Source organism: Podarcis tiliguerta (genome assembly GCF_965153285.1).
Source record: "Podarcis tiliguerta genome assembly, chromosome: 16".
Lineage (NCBI taxonomy): Eukaryota > Metazoa > Chordata > Lepidosauria > Squamata > Lacertidae > Podarcis > Podarcis tiliguerta.
The window spans coordinates 13,696,036-13,713,677 of NC_139549.1; the positions used below are offsets into that span (position 1 = coordinate 13,696,036).

General features: G+C 48.1%; 1 long non-coding RNA gene across 2 annotated transcripts in view; it reads left to right on the forward strand.

Moving 5' to 3' along the window:
* The window catches only part of LOC310667111, a 46,719-nt gene extending 29,868 nt beyond the window's left edge, over positions 1–16,851 (forward strand). Inside the window, exons 1-3 of one of the 2 annotated variants that reach the window (XR_014506178.1) lie at positions 5,474–5,487; positions 13,503–13,608; positions 16,213–16,851. This is a non-coding gene — a long non-coding RNA (uncharacterized lncRNA). Of the gene's footprint in view, positions 1–5,473; positions 5,488–13,502; positions 13,609–16,212 lie in introns of those variants that run through there. The other variant, XR_014506177.1, reaches the window with a different exon arrangement.
* Positions 16,852–17,642: the final 791 nt, after the last annotated feature.

The window sequence follows — 17,642 nt, forward strand, 5'->3', positions numbered from 1 at the left end:
CCATATTTTCCAGGGAGAGTTCCGGAATTACAAAACCCACCCCAGCTTCTGATTAAGCCCAGAATGTCCCCATTTTCGCAGCTGGCTCTGAATAGAATAGCCATACGTCCAGGATTTCCTGGACATAGCCAGGATTCAGCCGTTTGTAACAACGCCTAGACGTATGGCAACCCATGTCGGAAGTGTAGATTTTGGCGAATTTCCTTAAATTTTCACTTTTTGAAATATGGCAACACTACCTCTGAGGGGCAGGCAGAGGGCAGGGCTGCCCTGGGCAGGAAGAAAGGGGGAGCAGAGCAGAGCACAAGGAGTCTCGATTTCGTTTTTGTCTAATGCTTTGCGCTTCTGCGTCTAACCTTGCGCCTTTCTACAATTTATTCGTTTGTGTTTTTCTTTTTCTTTTTGTAAATCTATCAAAGAAAAAAATCAGATAAAATCGGGATTTGAAATATACTCAGAGTCGAGAGTGAATTTCATGCTCTTTATTCAGCTCATAGTGGGAGGAAGAATTGAAAGTTCCCCCAAAGTATCTGCTTTATATACATTATTTACACAATGGGCTGCATGTGATTGGCTAATTCCGGAATTCTCCTGTAGGCCAATCAGGTTGTGGATTCACTTCCATCTGGAGCTGGATTGGGTGGCTCCTGCAGATCAATCATACTGCTGCATTGTTCTAGGACCAATCAGACTGCTGCATTCTGAATCCTATTGTTCTAGGACCAATCAGACTGCTGCATTTTGGATCCTTTTGTTCTAGGACCAATCAGACTGCTGCCTTTAGGATCCTATTCAACTCAGTACATAACAGGATTAGTGGGTTTTCTTAAAAGGTGTGTGCTGTGTCCCCCTTGGGGCAGTGATGGTGGCACCCAGCCTTCTTCTGACATGAAACAGTGGGGATGGAAAATGGGAGATGGAGGAGGGTCGCTCGCAGGGGGAGTGAGAAATCCCCTCCATCCAAGCAAGCAAGGATCATTATCACTCCAAGGGGGCTGGCGAGGCATGTGGCCTGGGGAGTGTCCCGTGGGCCAGATGGAGAGGACTGGAGGGCCGGATTCTCTCCCCGGGGGCCTGAGCTTTCCCATCCTTTCTCCACACCAGGGATAGGTCTATCAACCTCAACTGCTGTCATTTCCCGCTACTCAAATCTGAGTTAGGAAAACTTACTTGTGAATCCCCCTCCCACTCACTCCCACCCACCTCAGATTTGTTCTACTCTGAGCTGGTAAGAGAAGGAGCTTTAAGTGGAACAAGGAGGGGTGATGAAGGAGGAGATAAGGGTGGAGGTGGAGATCTTGAAAGGGCCCCTCTGCTCCAAGATGAAAGCTGAGCTGTGCAGCGCAGGGAACCCTCAGAGCCTCCCGAAGCTGATTCTGGTGGGGGAAACTGCTCAACTTTGATGGGATTAAATGGTCTGATTAAGCTAATAGCTTGCTTGGCTTGGTAATGGGCCCTCTTTTGAAGGCTGCAGGAACAAAGTGGGGAAGGGGGATGGGGTTGCCGTTCGAAGGAGGAGCCTCACATCTCGGCTGCGATGTGGTTTGAGCTTCGGTGTTCGCGCCCAGCTGAACAACAGCAACAACAAGTGGCGTTTGCTCGTAATATGATGGGCTGTTATTTCCATAGTACTACCAGTGCACATGTGGCCTCCACTGACAGGAGCAGTCTATCTCTAAATATATGGTACTGGGGATGGCAAGCAGGGAAGCATCTTTGCGTGTAGGGGGAAGCTTCCAAGCAAGTCGTGGGTGCCACAGCTCTCTTCCCATTTGTGATTCCCAGCAGCATGGAGGCACCATTGCTGTCAATCGTCCCTTATTTGGCGGGAAAGTCCCTTATCCCAGCGCTGTGTCCCGCTGCTGTCCCTTATTGGTGATGTCCCTTAAATTTCCCGGGTTTCAAAGGAAGCAGCTCCTCTCCCTTCCTCCCTTCCGGCCAGGGAGGAGGGAGACTCCAACTGTGTTGCTTGGCTGCGTTGCTCACCCAATAAGGAGTCTAAGAACGACTGGGGGGTGGAACTTGCATGCCTTGTGCCGATCAAATCGGCCGTGTTGCCTGGGGACTCGCCTTTGCTCAGCGCTTCCCAGCGGAGAGGTGACGGTGGTTTTCCTTGCTGCATCCCCTTTGCTGGGTTGCTGCGCTGTGGGAACCACCGCTTGAGGCTTCGTTTGGCTGCTGGCTGGGCTTTTTGCCTTTGGCTCGGAGGAGCTCAGAAGTTGAACATCCCTTATTTTGGCTGCTGATCCTTTATTTTCGAGGCTGCTGGTCCGTTATTTTCAAATCTGTAAGTTGACAGCTATGGCAGCCTTCGGCTGTCACTGAATGCCAACTCTCATCAGCCCCAACCAGCAAGACCACATAGATACATTAAAAGGGGGAAATAAATACAGTGGTACCTCAGTTTTCGAATGCCTCTGTAGTCGAACGTTTCGGAATTTGAACGCCAAAAACCTGGAAGTAAGTGCCTTGGTTTTCAAACGCATCTCGGAACTCGAACAGGAAACATGGCTTCCGTTTTGAGTTTTCCTTATTGAGGCTTGCGTTTTGAGGCTTCCTCTTTTTGAACATTTCGGAACTCGAACGGACTTCTGGAATCAGCTTATGTTCAAAAACTGAAGTACCACTTTACATTGAAAACATCCTGGCTACTTCTAAAATGCCACGGATAGTTAAAGGCTTCCTTAATGGAGGAAAGTTTTTGCCTTGCATCTATAATGAAGGGCCAGGCAAGCCTCCCTGGGGAGAGCATTCCACAAACAGAGCCACTGCAGAAAAGGCCCCGTTCTTGTGTTGCCACCCTCCGCACTAGAGATGGGAAGGCCTGGAAAAAAACTGGAAAAATTGGGGGGGGGGGTACGCAGGTTTTTCCCTTTTTTCCCCCAAAGCCGTTTCCCCCCTGAAAATTTGAAAAAAAAATAGTTTGATATAGTTTGAATATTCCACACATTATTCCCCCCCCCCAATTTTCCTGAAAAAAAGGCTTTGGAAAAAACCCGAAGAAAACCTGTCATCCCCTCCCCCCAATGTTTCTGTTTTCCCCCCAGGCCTTCCAGCACCCACACTTTGGAGCTCTCACTGTAGGTGCTCTCACTGTACTCTTATAGGCAACTTCTCAAAACATTTTCATTAGGGCCAGCCCATCTGAACACGTACGTAGAAGCTGCATGCGATTTACTTCCTTTTAACCACTGCTGACCTTAATCATCTTTTGAATACTCTTAAATACCTGCTTTTAACTATTTTATCAATCATATTAATGTTCTGTTGTATATTTTTGCCAACTGTTTAGAAAGCTCTCTTACTATCATGCGGTTTATAATATATAATAACAAATTCAATTTAAAAAACACACACACTCATTTTCCTTTCAAAGAGAGTTTGAACCTTAGTGCAATGTACTATTCAGTAACTGGATGTTGGTTACTTCTGGGCCTGGCATGCAAAAAATTTGCCTTATGCTTTGCCCCGGCTGTCCTCAAGTAGAGATGGGAAGGCCTGGAAAAAAACACAGAAAAATTGGGGAAAAAACAGGTTTCCCCCTGGGTTTTTCCAAAGCCATTTTCTAGAAGTCCGTGAGAAAAATGACAAAGAGGAAGAGGAAGAGGAAATTGAAAATGATAGCAGTAGTTCAGAAAATGAGATAGAATAAACTGCATGTATAAGTTGTGTCTTGGTTTGTTTTTGGTTTTTTTAAACACTACTCAAAGGGTAGACCTTCTATGGAGCTTCAGTATTGAGGTGGACCTTAACTTTATTTGCTGTTGGTGCTAAGGGGCAAATGTGATTATTTTTTATGTTGATGGTTTCTTGCTTTTTTGTTGCCTTTGAGGGAAACCGGGGTGCTTACCTGTTTTATTGCAAATATAATACTTTTATATACACTGCATTTCATGCAATTTGTAAAACTGCTCCACACTGACCTTTTTTCAATTTTTCCAAAATTTCTATTTTTTCGGGGGGGGGGGGGAATTGCTTCAAAATTTCCAGAATGTTTACATCTCTGCTCTGGACTTCTCGTGGAGGAGTACCACAAAGATCTGAAAACTAAGATGCAGATGATGCTGGTCGCTAGGTTGCTGTCAAGGCAAACTAAATTTGATTTGCTCATTCTAAGTGTGCTCTGATCTATTTTAGCTATTTTTTTGTAACTAGGTTGTTTTGATTACTTTGCGTTTTGCAGTGGCATTTTTAAGTGTTGGAAGGCTACCTTGAATCCCAACTTGGGAGAAAGGCGGGATAGAAATACCGTATTTTTTGCTCTATAAGACTCACCTTTTCCCTCCTAAAAAGTAAGGGGAAATGTGTGTGCGTCTGATGGAGCGAATGCAGGCTGCACAGCTATCCCAGAAGCCAGAACAGCAAGAGGGATTGCTGCTTTCACTGCGCAGCGATCCCTCTTGCTGTTCTGGCTTCTGAGATTCAGAATATTTTTTTTCCTTGTTTTCCTCCTCCAAAAACTAGGTGCATCTTATGGTGTGGTGCGTCTTATAGAGCAAAAAATACAGTACATTAAACAAATAAATAAACTTTGGTTGCTCCGCCCCCTTTCCTCTGGCTCCGCCCCCCACTGGCATGCGGCCCCCGGAAGGAGGGAACGCGCCTCTTTGGCCATCCCCAGTCTTTTTGTTCTCCTAGCTCTTTGTTGCTTGTTAGAAACTGCTGGATCTTTCCCTGTGATTTCATATCTTTGAATTCCCTTTCTTTTATTGTTCCTGACCTACAGCCTGCTTATACCAGCCAATCTCTGTTCAATTGATTCTCTTCCTCTTTAAAAATAAGCACACAAAACAAAACAAAAAAATCCCTCTAAGACTCATTTATTTCAGCTGGCCTTTGTCTAATTGTTTTTCACCTTCTCTTCCTCTTGCAGCTTTCCCATTTATTTTTAGTTTCGTTTCTCATTACAGGTCTGTGGGGCTGGAGTTTTGTACACCACTTAGTTTGGGTGGATTTTTTTAAAAAAACATGTGCTTCATTATATATCATTTTAATCTCACTCCTTGGCTAGGAAAAAGCTCCCATAGCGATATACAAAGATTGGAAATAGGGGGTTGTAGCCAACTAAGTTCTACTCAGAGTAAATCCATTGAAATTAACGGACCTGGAGTAATCATCTAACATGGGATACAACCCAATTTATTTTCTGCCCTCAGGCTTTCAAATGGAAACAAAGCCATGGCATTAGAAGAAACGTGGGTTGGGAGGGAGGAGGAAAAAGCAAGAGAAGAAGAAGAAGAGGAGGAGGAGGAGGAGGAGGAGGAGTTTGGATTTGATATCCCGCTTTGCCCTAAGGAGTCTCAAAGCGGCTAACAATCTCCTTTCCCTTCCTCCCCAACAAGAAACACCCAGTGAGGTGAGGGACTTCAGAGAAGTGTGACTAGCCCAAGGTCGCCCTGCAGCTGCATGTGGAGGAGCAGGGAATCGAACCTGGTTCACCAGATTACGAGTCCACTGCTCTTAACCACTACAACACACTGGCTCTCAGTGAGGAAACCCAGGCACCATTTCTGTGTTGCAAAATTCTGTGTTGCAAAATTCAGCAGAACAACAAACAAACAAACAAACCTATGGTCACGTAAAGCATACTCAATAAACACACAAGACTGTAAAATGTGTGAGATCATGATATTGTATTTATTTGCATTACTTAGAGCTTTAGGTAGTGATGAAGCCCAGGATGGCGAAACAAGGCCAATATTCCAGAAATCCTTGTCTAGATTCTGCGCAAGGATTTTGTGGAACTGTAACAACCTTTCATGTGGATTTTTTGGACTTTACGAACAGACAGATGGAATAGACACCATTACATGGATGGACCTTATGCATGAACTGACTAAAGAATGATCCTATCCACTGGGTCTTCTGCTTTGTTTGTTTGTTGAACTTTATGAGTTACTTCCGTTGAAATTTATAATTTGATACTGTTACCGGAAAAATCCGAGGGCTCCCTTGGACAAAAAGTAAAGACACCAACCAGAGTAAATTGGAGCAAATCAGCAGCCTGTAGGCTTGGCCTTTATTGTACTGTTGCAGCAGGGTGTTCCCCTCACTCGCAGGAGAGAGGAAAGACACAGAAAAATGGTGTGCAAGACCTTATAAAAACTTTTGAAATTCCCATCCTCTAGGTCAAGCCCACCCCCAGAAACATCATGCATACATTACAGAAAGGAGGGGTTGAGGGAGGAGTTGTGGTGGTAACCTGAGTGTCCCGTCACCTGGCTGGTTCCTCCTTTCTCCCCTCCCCATGAGTCAATCTCCGAAGACAGAAGGTAGTCGCAGTTTCCTGCCCCCTGAGGGAAGATCAGATCACTGTCCTCTGCCGAATCCACTCCCATATGCAAGTTCTTTGTGATCCTGATTGTCCTCTGTCTGGGATCATCAGGGTTGGCATAGCAACTGGGCAGGGCTCCTGTGGATGTGCTGGTATGGTGAAGGGATTATGGCGCCCTGTATCAAACCTTCCTCATTCTGTAGACTTTCCCTCATGGAGTAAAATAAAAGTGGAGCAGTGCAAATCTGATGTATGGTTGATTTTCTATGAATTTATAACAGAAGTGTAGCGTATGTAGTGTGTGAGTGTGTGTGAAGTTTGTACAAACTGAATGATGGGGGGGGGGGGGTTCCTGCTACAATACTATGAATAGTATGCCTTATTTATCTAAGAACACAGCCGGTTACGTCTCGTGTGTTTACTGAGCAAAATTCAGCAGGGCAAGGAGCAGGATCTAAGCACAGTGCAATAGCGGCTGTTTCTTTCCCTCAAGGATGGCAGCCTTTGGTCAGAGGAAAGTCTCTGAAATGCGAATGATGAGAGGACTGGCTTAAACTTGATTCAGACTCTGCTTGGTATTTCTGGCCTTTCTTGGATAAGCCTTAGGGAAAGCCAAGAGCTCTCCTGCCTCGCAGTGTTGGCCCCAGTGCGGTGAGGGCGCCATGGGCATGCTAAAGCTGGGCACTGAGTTTGGCTGAGCCCCACCAGGCCCATTTGCAGGGATTTCAGGCATTGGGGGATGGCCACAAATCTCTCTGAGTTGAGATGGAAGTCCCAGAGTGACCCAGGGCCACGAAGGGGCAGGGCATCAGGCAGGAAAACCCACAAAAAATGCTGGCACCGACCTGACCACCACCTGCATCTTCTCAGAAGGTAGGAACACACCACCGCCTGGCCCACCTTCCTGACCAATGCCCAAACCCTGCCCAATCCTGGCAGGGCAGGCTCTTACTTTCAACCAAGTTCCCCACAGAGAAGCAAAACCATGAGAGAGAGAAGTTCCTGCATTGCAGGGGGTTGGACTAGATGACCCTTGAAGCCCCTTCCAACTCTATGATTCTGTGTTTCTCTCCAACAGCCTATGGAAAGCCCCATGCATTTTGGAGAAATTCCTTCATTAGGGGCATTTTAAAGAGAAACAGGTATGGTATATGGAATTTTAAAAATAATATTTCAAACAATTTGGGGGAGGTGACACCTAAGAGGGTTAGTTTCCTGTATGGAGGTGAATAGGGTAATGTAACTGTAATGGTTCTAGGGGTTGCTCATGCGTAAGCCGGTGCAAACACCTAGCTGGATTGCCTGAGTGAACCTTCTCTGTCCGGACAGCCACTCACCCGTGGCTGTCTCAATCGCTGGCAGAATCCGTCAGTGGGCGTTTCTTAAACTTCTTCCAGCAAAGAAGCTCTTTGACGCCTAGTCTTCTCCTACTCTCTCTGTGCGAAAGCCTTCTGCACAAGGAGGGCGTAGGCAGCGGAGGACCTCTACTCTCCCCGCTGGTCCCCGGCAAGGAGTCATGGGATCACCTCGCCGCTTCCCCCATCTGCCCCCCTTCTCCACTGGTGCTACGCTGATTCTCTTCCCCAGAAGATGGGCTGCCTCTCCCAATCCCGGGACGCTCTCCGGAATCCCTCTGGATTTTGCTCTCTCCCTCCGGCACTGATGGGAGTTCCCTGACAGTAACCATGCCTGTATATATGCGTTTTCAAGACATTTGTTTCATTTTGCATAGACTTTAAGAGCCTGTTAGTACTTCTGCATGTGTTGTTATGTTACAGTTAAATTGTTTGAAAGATTATTTTAAAAAATTCAGTATATAAAGCTCTTTTCAAGATACCCCCGATGAAGGAATTTCTCTGAAATGTGTTGGGATTTTAATAAATAGCTTGTGGCACTTCTATCCCCCTTGGTTTTGCTGGTTGGTGCCGTGCCTTCCCTGCTGTTGGTTTCTCCACAGAGAAGGCACTTGCGAAGGAAAACCCTGCAGGATTGAACCCCCTGCTGTTGCTTGGGGGGTGCGGAAACGAAACACAGCATCTCCTTCCCCTGCCCCCTCCTAACCTTAAGTTTAATCAGGTGTTTTCTTTACCCTGAATCCCTGCCCCAAACTAATTCCAGACTGGATCTTGTGGGACACTATTGCAGTCAAACCAACAAGTCATGCTTTGCCAGATGGGCATATGAAGGGGCTGAAGTTCACAGAACTTTCCTGTAAAATTTGCTAGAGAGAACTCTGTGAGATCACTTCCTCTGTCTGCTCTGGCAGGGAACTGTAACACTACATACAGTACAGTCATACCTCATGTTGCGTTTGCTTCAGGTTGAGCGATTCAGGTTGCGTCCTGCAGCGACCTGGAAGTACCGGAAAGGGTTACTTCCGGGTTTCGCCGCTCATGCATGCGCAGACGCTCAAAATGACGTCACGTGCATGCGCAGAAGAGGCGAATCACAACCCGTGCATGTGCAGACCGTGACACCTCCTTGGTGAAGCCCCACCACTGCAGAGATCCCTCCTATGTCCTCTCTTCCTGTTTTGGGGCTGTCAGCTTTCTACCGATAACCAGCTGTTTTATTCCAATAGCCCCAGTTGGGCGAAAGGAACGGAGAGGAATTTCGTCTGCTTCGCATTTTAAAGCCAACAAGCAGTATAGCCAACAATAATCTGCAGTTCCTGGAATTTGCAACAAACAATCGGATTGTGCAACTCTCTGACTTTTTGCTATGCAGTTTTGGTTCAAAAATCTCTTGCGGGGAGACGCATACCAAAACTGTGTGTTCTAGGGAATGCACACAAAAGGTGTATTTTAGGAGAAGAGAAAACAGCGACCAGGCTTTCCAGTTATCCAAAACTTTTCAACAGGCTGGACATGAAACAAAATATCCCCAACAGTTTGGGGGGTGGGGGTGCGAGGAACGGGGGAGAGGAAAACACTGGCTCCATGTTGTATTAAACAGAGGGAACAGCTGCTCAGTGGAAAAGATGGGATGAGACTGCCGGGGTAAAGTCAGTGGAGGCTGCTCTGGAAGGGCGAATGGGGCACTGCCCCACGAACCTCAGTTTGCCCTCAGTCAGCTCCCACTTGCCTGCCTTCTAAATGACACACAGTCCAAGGAGTGGCCCTGCCTGCCAGCTTCCTCCTCCTTACTCGGTTGTTGCCCATTTAAAACTTAGCAGAGAGGAGGAAGTAGACACAACCAGAATTAGCTGGCTCTGCCTATTGCTGATTCTGGCTCTAGCGCCATCTACTGTTGGGCTCCCTGCCTTCCCGCCCATCAGTCCTAATGGGTACCAGCCACCACTGCCCATAAACTTAAATTGTCACCACGAGACTGGCAACGTTCAATGGCAATGCTGTGTGTCTGTTGGGAGCAATGGATAACTGTGGGAGGGAAATGGAATGGAGTATTCTGGGAAAGGAACACTGTACTCTGAAACTGCCAGGCTACAACAGGGAGAGGGAGAGGGATATGGTGCTGCAGGGCCTCACGGTCAGCTCAACTCAGAGACCGGCGACTTTGGGCTCCTCTTCTCCTGAAGAACTCCATGCAAGACTCCATGACTAAGAAGAAACATCCTTATTTGAGAGAGTGAGCGGAAGGTAAAGTGTACTGAAACACAGTAAAATGTGATTTAAATGGTTTCCATCTTTGAAAACTAAGCTAGCATATAAATATTCTAAGTAAATAAATACAGTCTTCTTGTAAACGCTTCATAATGCATTTTTTCGGGTTAAGAAGGCGCCAAACCCAGAAGTGTTTACTTCTGGGTTTTGCTGTGTGCGCACACGCAGAAGCGTTCTGCGCGGTTCACGCATGCGCAGAAATGCTCTATCGTGCTTTGCACATGCGCAGAAGTGCCACTCTGGTTACTGACTTTTCAGGGTGCGAACAGCACCCCAGAACGGATTGTGTCCACAACCAGAGGTACCACTGTACGAGGGAGTGCCTGGGTTTGTTTCCTCCCTCCTCCTCCCTCTTCCCTTTTGTGTCATGTCTTTTAGATTATAAACCAACAGTCAGGGGTATCATGGAAACACATTTATACATACACCAGTGTGGTATAGTAGTTTGAATGTCAGACTAGGGCCTGGCAGACCCGAATTCAAATCCCTGCACAGCCATGAAGCTCATTGGGTAGCCTTGGGCCAGTCATTGCCTCTCTCAGCCTGAACTACCTTCATGATGTCGTTGGGCTGAAATGCAGAAAACCATGCACGCCACCTTGAGCTCCTATGAGAAAAAGTGGGGTAGACATGCAGTAAATGAAATACTGGTAAATGCACACACTTTAAATAAAGTATCAGATATTATTCATCGCGAAAGGGAGGCGACTGGACTCGACGCCCCACAATCTCTCCACTTCCTGCTGGCTTCTGGTGTTTTTCAGGCCATGACTGCTGCAATATGGCTCGCCTAGAGCAGCTGCTTGAAGCCATCGCCGTGCCAGAAGGTGGAGGGTGGGGGGAGGCCAGAAGACCCGCGGAACAAGATTTCCTGCGGGAGCCTTGCCGTTTGACTCTGCTCCCGTCTTGCGGTTCCTCCGGAGCACAATTCCAGACAAGCGTGGCGTGAAGCGAGCCTGGGGGTTCTTTGATACGCTGCTCCGGGGGAAGCCTCCGGAGAGACGCCTTCAAAGCCGGCAGCTTAGCTCCCTTCGGATGGTTTTGCCTTTCATCCGGAAGATGGCAGGAAGAGAGAGAGAGAGAGAGAGAGAGAGAGAGAGAGAGAGAGTGAGTTGTGGGGGGAACTTAAGCGGAAACGGGGAAGGCTGATGCCTGTCTGTTCTCCTTGGGCAGGGGAGAGAGGCTTTTGGGAAGAGAAAGGAGGCCTTTGCGGATACGGCCCTTGCAACACGGGGCCCCGTATGCACCATATGTTTAAAGTGGTGTCATACCACTCTGCACAAGAGACACGGTTCATAAACTCCAACATGTCCAGGGGGCAAAAACAGGATTCCCCCCCCCCATGCAAGATCGCACAAGATCATGCAGGATGTCCCAGTTTTAACAGGACAGTTGCAGAGTATGATGGTTTCCCTCAGAGAATCATGGGAATGGTAGTTTCTTAAAGGTGCTAGTTGTAGAGGGGTTTAACAATACAGTGGTACCTTAGTTTTCAAGAGTCTTGGAAGCAGAACGTTTTGGTTTTTGAACGCTGAAAACCCGGAAGTAAATGCTTCTGTTTTTGAACACGGCTCGGAAGTCGAATGGCTTCCACTGCGTTCCCCCCCAATTTTATCCATTGAAACTGCAGGCCACCCTTTGCGCCTCAGTTTTCGAACATTTCGGAAGCCGAACAGTCTTTCGGAATGGATTACGTTTGAAAACCGAGGTACCACTGTAATTCTCTCTTCCCAGGGAATTACAGTTCCCAAGATTGTTTAGGGAAAGCCGTGGCTACTCAAAGCAGTGTAACACTACTTCAAGTGTGTTGTGTCTTTGGGGCAGACAGAACCTGTCCACTCAAATTCTGCAGAAATTATTTCTCCAGGGTCACCAATGCATCATCCACAGGCACCAGTGTACCTGACAGGACCTTCTGCCCAGGAAGGGTCTCACTAAATGTTCCCTCAAAAATCCACAATGCATGGGAGAGCATTCGCACTTTCTGCTGAGTTCCTGTTTGCACCAGCTTGGCATTTCCTAGACTGAACACGCACCCCTGGATCATGCCCACATTTCATTTGTTGCCAGGCTGCGCACCCTCCTTCCTTGGTTCTGAGCAAAGGAGAAGTTCAAAGAACCTCTCTGTGAGCAAACATGCCAGTGGCTGATGGAGGTGCCTTTCTCTCCCCATTGATGGGGGAGGGCCTATCCATACCATTTTGTGACCATGTCTCTCCCTCACTGCAGTTTTCAATATGGCAGCTATTATGCCATGCCCACCCCCAATCACCACTTTGTGTTTTGCTACACCCAGAGCAGCCATTTTGTGGTATGCCACACACCCCGTGGTGGCCATTTTGCAAAGCCCATGGCACTTTCTCAAGATTACAAGTGTGCCCACTGGCTCAAATATTTAAGCGACTCCTGCTTTGTACTGTTCTTGTCACCCCATAGGAAAACAGGAAGCTGGCTTATCCTGAGTCAGACCATTGGCCCTTCTTGCCCCGGTGGAATCCATACAAATTCATCCATGTAGTCCATCCACACACAGCCATAAAACAGGATCCTGCTTTTCCAGCCAGCGCATGAAGACAGCACATGGAGAAGGAAGGCGATCTCTTACTTCATGAGTAGTGTGACCAGTGAGTGGCTACAGTGGCGTAGCATGGGGGCACAGGGGCGGTTGCCCTGGGCACAAAATTGTTCAGGGTGCAAAATTTCACCACCCGTTGCTGCCTCAGTACAGCTGTTTGCTGGGCTCCGTTGAAAACAGCTTCTCCATGTGAACCAGGAAGTGACTTCTCCAGACAACAGAACAACTCTTCTTTTCTTATCTCTGTGGCTGGAATCTCCTGGGTACCGTTAGGAAGTTGAATGTGCATGCGTACTCCTCCTGTTTCCCTCTTTCCATGTGGCCCTGGGCGCTGGCAAGCCACGCTACACCACTGAGTGACTGCTACCCATTGGGGCTGGTAGGACTGAAGACAGGGAGTTCACCAGTAGGTGGAGTGAGAGCAGAGCCAAATCATTCAAGTTGTGTCCCCATCCTCCTCCTAATCCCTGCTGAGTTCTACAAGGGGCGACACCAAGACTAAGGACAAGGAAACTGGCAGGCAGGGACACCCTCTGGGTTGAATTCAACATCAAGCCAGCTTTTCTCTTCCCTGCCTACTCCAGCCCTGCCTGCCACCCACTCCTGGGCACTATAGATAAGCCTTGGTGCAGGAAAGGTTTCCTTGCCCACAGTCTCCCTCGTCGCTGTTCCTCTGCCAAGAGTGGAACAGCCAGTGTATGGGACGACGTCCCTGCCCAGCCTGGCAGCCCTGCATCCATAATTCTCTGCATCCCCAATTAAGTGGCCAAGCCCTGCTGTAAAAGCAAGAGATGGGGAATTATTGATCAGACATGGCTGAGGCCGTGCCAAGTCCTCCCACTGCAGATCTGCTGCCTCCTTTGCAGCAGCTTCTCAAATCCCGGGGGAGGCTCCCCACGCAGTCCATAAGGAGTCACAACTCTATGGCGACAGCAGAAACCTCAGGCCTGACAGGGGGAGGCGGGAGAGAATGTGGCCCTTGGAACCTCTCTGAGTGGCCCCCAAGACTCTCTTATCCCCTTCTCCACAGGCCACACCCACTGCTGACCCTCTTTGCATCCTCCTTGAGTGCTTTTGCCTGGCCTTGAACTCTGATTGTGACTCTTCTGTGTCCAGATATGTGATAGAGAGGTGGAGTGGGTATGTGTAGGAACTAGCTGGTTGTGGCATCCGTTGCTCTTGCTTCTGGCCCTCCCCTCCCACTGGTATGTGGGCCCCAGCAGTTTCCCATAAGGGAATGTCACCCCTGGGCTACAAGAGGTTCCCCACCCCTTGCTCTATAGCCACTGAACTCCTCCTTTGCTACAAGGAAGACTGCCTAGATGGCACCTTTGGGGGTGAGCAGCACTTTTGCTGCAGCAACAAGATTGCCTTTTTTTCTTTTCCTGCAGTGCCTTACTGCAAGGGATGGGATTAACCTCCTCTGCCAGGACTCACCTCTTTCCTTTGAGAAGTTCTTCAGTGTTGAATGGATCCCTGGACCACTTCATCCTCACCCAACCCCTTTATGCTATAGTTTGGATTTGATATCCCGCCTTTCACTCCCTTTAAGGAGTCTCAAAGCGGCTAACATTCTCCTTTCCCTTCCTCCCCCACAACAAACACTCTGTGAGGTGAGTGGGGCTGAGAGACTTCAAAGAAGTGTGACTGGCCCAAGGTCACCCAGCAGCTGCATGTGGAGGAGCGGAGACACGAACCCGGTTCCCCAGATTACGTGACTACCGCTCTTAACCACTACACCACACTGGCTCTATAGTGGGATGCTACAGAAATGTTCCATGCTCAGAACACCGACGCTGGCAGTTCATGATGCTCACCTTAAATATAAAAGTTGACAATTAATGCCCCTGACTTCTTCTCCAGCTTAGACCCAGGGTTCTCTCCTTCACTTTCCTACGGCAAAAGCATCCTACATGATCACTCGGACTGGAAAGAGGATTTGGTTTCTGCAGTGGCCCCGATGCCTCTGTCTCCTTAGGGAAAGATCACAAGGCCAGACTCCCTTTGGCCTGAACTAGTAACATTGCCATCCTTGGCCTCTGAAGCCACTGCTATGCCCCTTTAAGGGTTGAGGCCTCATTCATAGAGTATCATGGAATTGTGGAGATGGAAAGGACCTGAGGATCATCTAGTCCAGGCATAGGCAAACTCGGCCCTCCAGATGTTTTGGGACTACAACTCCCACCATCCCTAGCTAACAGGACTAGTGGTCAGGGATGGTGATGGGAGTTGTAGTCCCAAAACATCTGGAGGGCCAAGTTTGCCTATGCCTGATCTAGTCCAACCCCTTGCAATGCAGCAATATGCAGCTGTCCCGTATGGGGATTGAATATGCAACCATGGTGTTATCAGCACCACGCTCTAACCAACTGAGCTATCCATTAATAGGAGTGGGGAACCTGTGGCCCTTCAGATTTTGTTGAACTGCAGCACTTATCATCCCTGACCATTGGCTATACTGGCTGGGGCTGATGGGACTTGGGAGTCCAATAACATCTGAAGCTGCACAGGTTAAAGGAAGTCGAAACCCCATTTAAGGCTCGGGCAGAATTTGCTCACAATGCTCAAGGCTTGCAGCCTCCACTGGGAGCTCTCCATGGTGCTAACTCATTTCCCACCTCCCTCCTACTCCTCTAACTTTGCAGGTAGGACCTGCATAGACTACAAAGCGTGTGATGCACTGTGACTCTAAGTGAACTTGAAGAAGAAGGGGGTGGGGAGGGAGAGAGAGAGAGGGAAGAGCAAGCATGATGCTGCAATAGGTATTGTAGCAAAGGCACTTTGAGACAACTAAGTCTCCCACAAATTTCAGCTCCAAATTCACCTTCAGAACAAAGGTAAAGGAACCCTGACCATTAGGTCCAGTCGTGACCAACTCTGGGGTTGCGCGCTCATCTTGCTCTATAGGCTGAGGGAGCCGGCGTTTGTCCGCAGACAGCTTCCGGGTCATGTGGCCAGAATGACTAAGCCGCTTCTGGCGAACCAGAGCAGCGCATGGAAACGCTGTTTACCTTCCCGCTGGAGCAGTCCCTATTTATCTACTTGCACCTGACGTGCTTTCAAACTGCTAGGTGGGCAGGAAAAGGGTGCATGTAATAAAACATTGCATTGTGCAATCATTCCAAATAGAAGTGATGCTGTTCAGGATTCCAGTCAGCCACACCTTCTTTCAGGATGTTCTAAGCTGTGAGGGGCTGAAGCAGGTGTTGTTTTTAGGGGTTGCCAGATGCCCATATCAGATGCCCATGGGAAGCTCACAAGCAGAACCTGAGTGCCAGAACACTCTACCCACTTCTGATTCCCAGCAATTGGGATTCAGGGGCCTCCTGCCTCTGGTAGTGGCGGGAGAACATGGTAGCTATTTTGACTATAGTCACTGATAGCCTTAACCTCCATAAATTTGTCTAATCCGTAGTTTAAAGCCATCTAGTTGGTGTCCATCACCATCAGAATCTGTGTCTGGCTGCCCCATGTGGTGAATCACAGAACTGCAAATGGCAGCCTTCTTAGTGCAAAGAACCATCCAGATTGACTCCACCTGCCAAGGCTGATTATTAGATGCTACTAGTCAGGGCTTCTTTTGCCAACTGAGCCTTCCTTAAGCAGCATGTTCTTCCTGAGCTCTGGTCTGCTCCTGCATCATTATGCGCTCTCTCTCTCTCTCTCTCTCTCTCTCCCTCCCTCAGTCCCGCTGGTTTGCTGGCTTGATCCTTGCCTCTGCCTCTGGGTTTCTCTTTCAGTTCTGCCTGGCACCTCAGCCATGACCCCTGGGTTCACCCCATGCCCAGCTCTGATACATGTCTTGCTGGTATTAAAGAATGCATGTGCACCCGAAGAAAGAGAACTCTTAGTGTTCAAAAGTGCGCATGTGTAAATGAAAGAAAAAACTCGCCAGCAAAATCAAGTTGGATGCAACTCATAGCATCACATCCAAACACCTTTCCAGTGGCTTTGGCATTGCATACCTGAAGGAGCATCTCCACCCCCATCGTTCAGCCCAGACACTGAGGTCCAGCTCTTAGGGCCGTCTGGCAGTTCCCTCACTGCAAGAAGTGAAGTTACAGGGAACCAGGCATAGGCCTTTCTCGGTAGTGGCACCTGCCCTGTGGAACGTCATTCCATCAGACATCAAGGAAATAAATAATGATCTGACTTTTAGAAGACATCTGAAGGCAACCCTGTTTTGTTGTTGTTGTTTAGTCGTTTAGTCGTGTCTGACTCTTCATAACCCCATGGACCAGAGCACGCCAGGCATTCCTGTCTTCCACTGCCTCCCACCGTTTGGTCAAACTCATGTTGGTAGCTTCGAGAACACTGTCCAACCATCTTGTCCTCTGTCGTCCCCTTCTCCTTGTGCCCTCCATCTTTCCCAACATCAGGGTTTTCAAGGGAGTCTTCTCTTCTCATGAGGTGGCCAAAGTATCGGAGCCTCAGCCTCAGCCTCAGGATCTGTCTTTCCAGTGAGCACTCAGGGCTGATTTCCTTAAGAATGGATAGGTTTGAGCTTCTTTCAGTCCATGAGATTCTCAAGAGTCTCCTCCAGCACCATAATTCAAAAGCATCAATTCTACGGAGATCAGCCTTCTTTATGGTCCAGTTCTCACTTCCATACGTCACTATTGGGAAAACCATAGCTTTAACTATACGAACCTTTGTCAGCAAGGTGATGTCTCTGCTTTTTAAGATGCTGTCTAGGTTTGTTATTGCTTTTCTCCCAAGAAGCAGGCGTCTTTTAATTTCGTGACTGCTGTCACCATCTGCAGTGATCATGGAACACAAGAAAGTAAAATCTCCCACTGCCTCCATTTCTTCCCTTTTCTATTTGCCAGGAGGTGATGGGACCAGTGGCCATGATCTTCGTTTTTTTGATGTTGAGCTTCAGGCCATATTTTGCACTCTCCTCTTTCACCCTCATTAAAAGGTTCTTTAATTCCTCCTCACTTTCTGCCATCAAGTTTGTGTTATCTGCATATCTGAGATTGTTGATATTTCTTCCAGCAATCTTAATTCCGGCTTGGGATTCATTCAGTCCAGCCTTACACATGATGAATTATTCATATAAGTTAAATAAGCAGGGAGACAGTATACAGCCTTGTCGTACTCCTTTCCCAATTTTGAACCAATCAGTTGTTCCATATCCAGTTCCAACTGTAGCTTCTTGTCCCACATA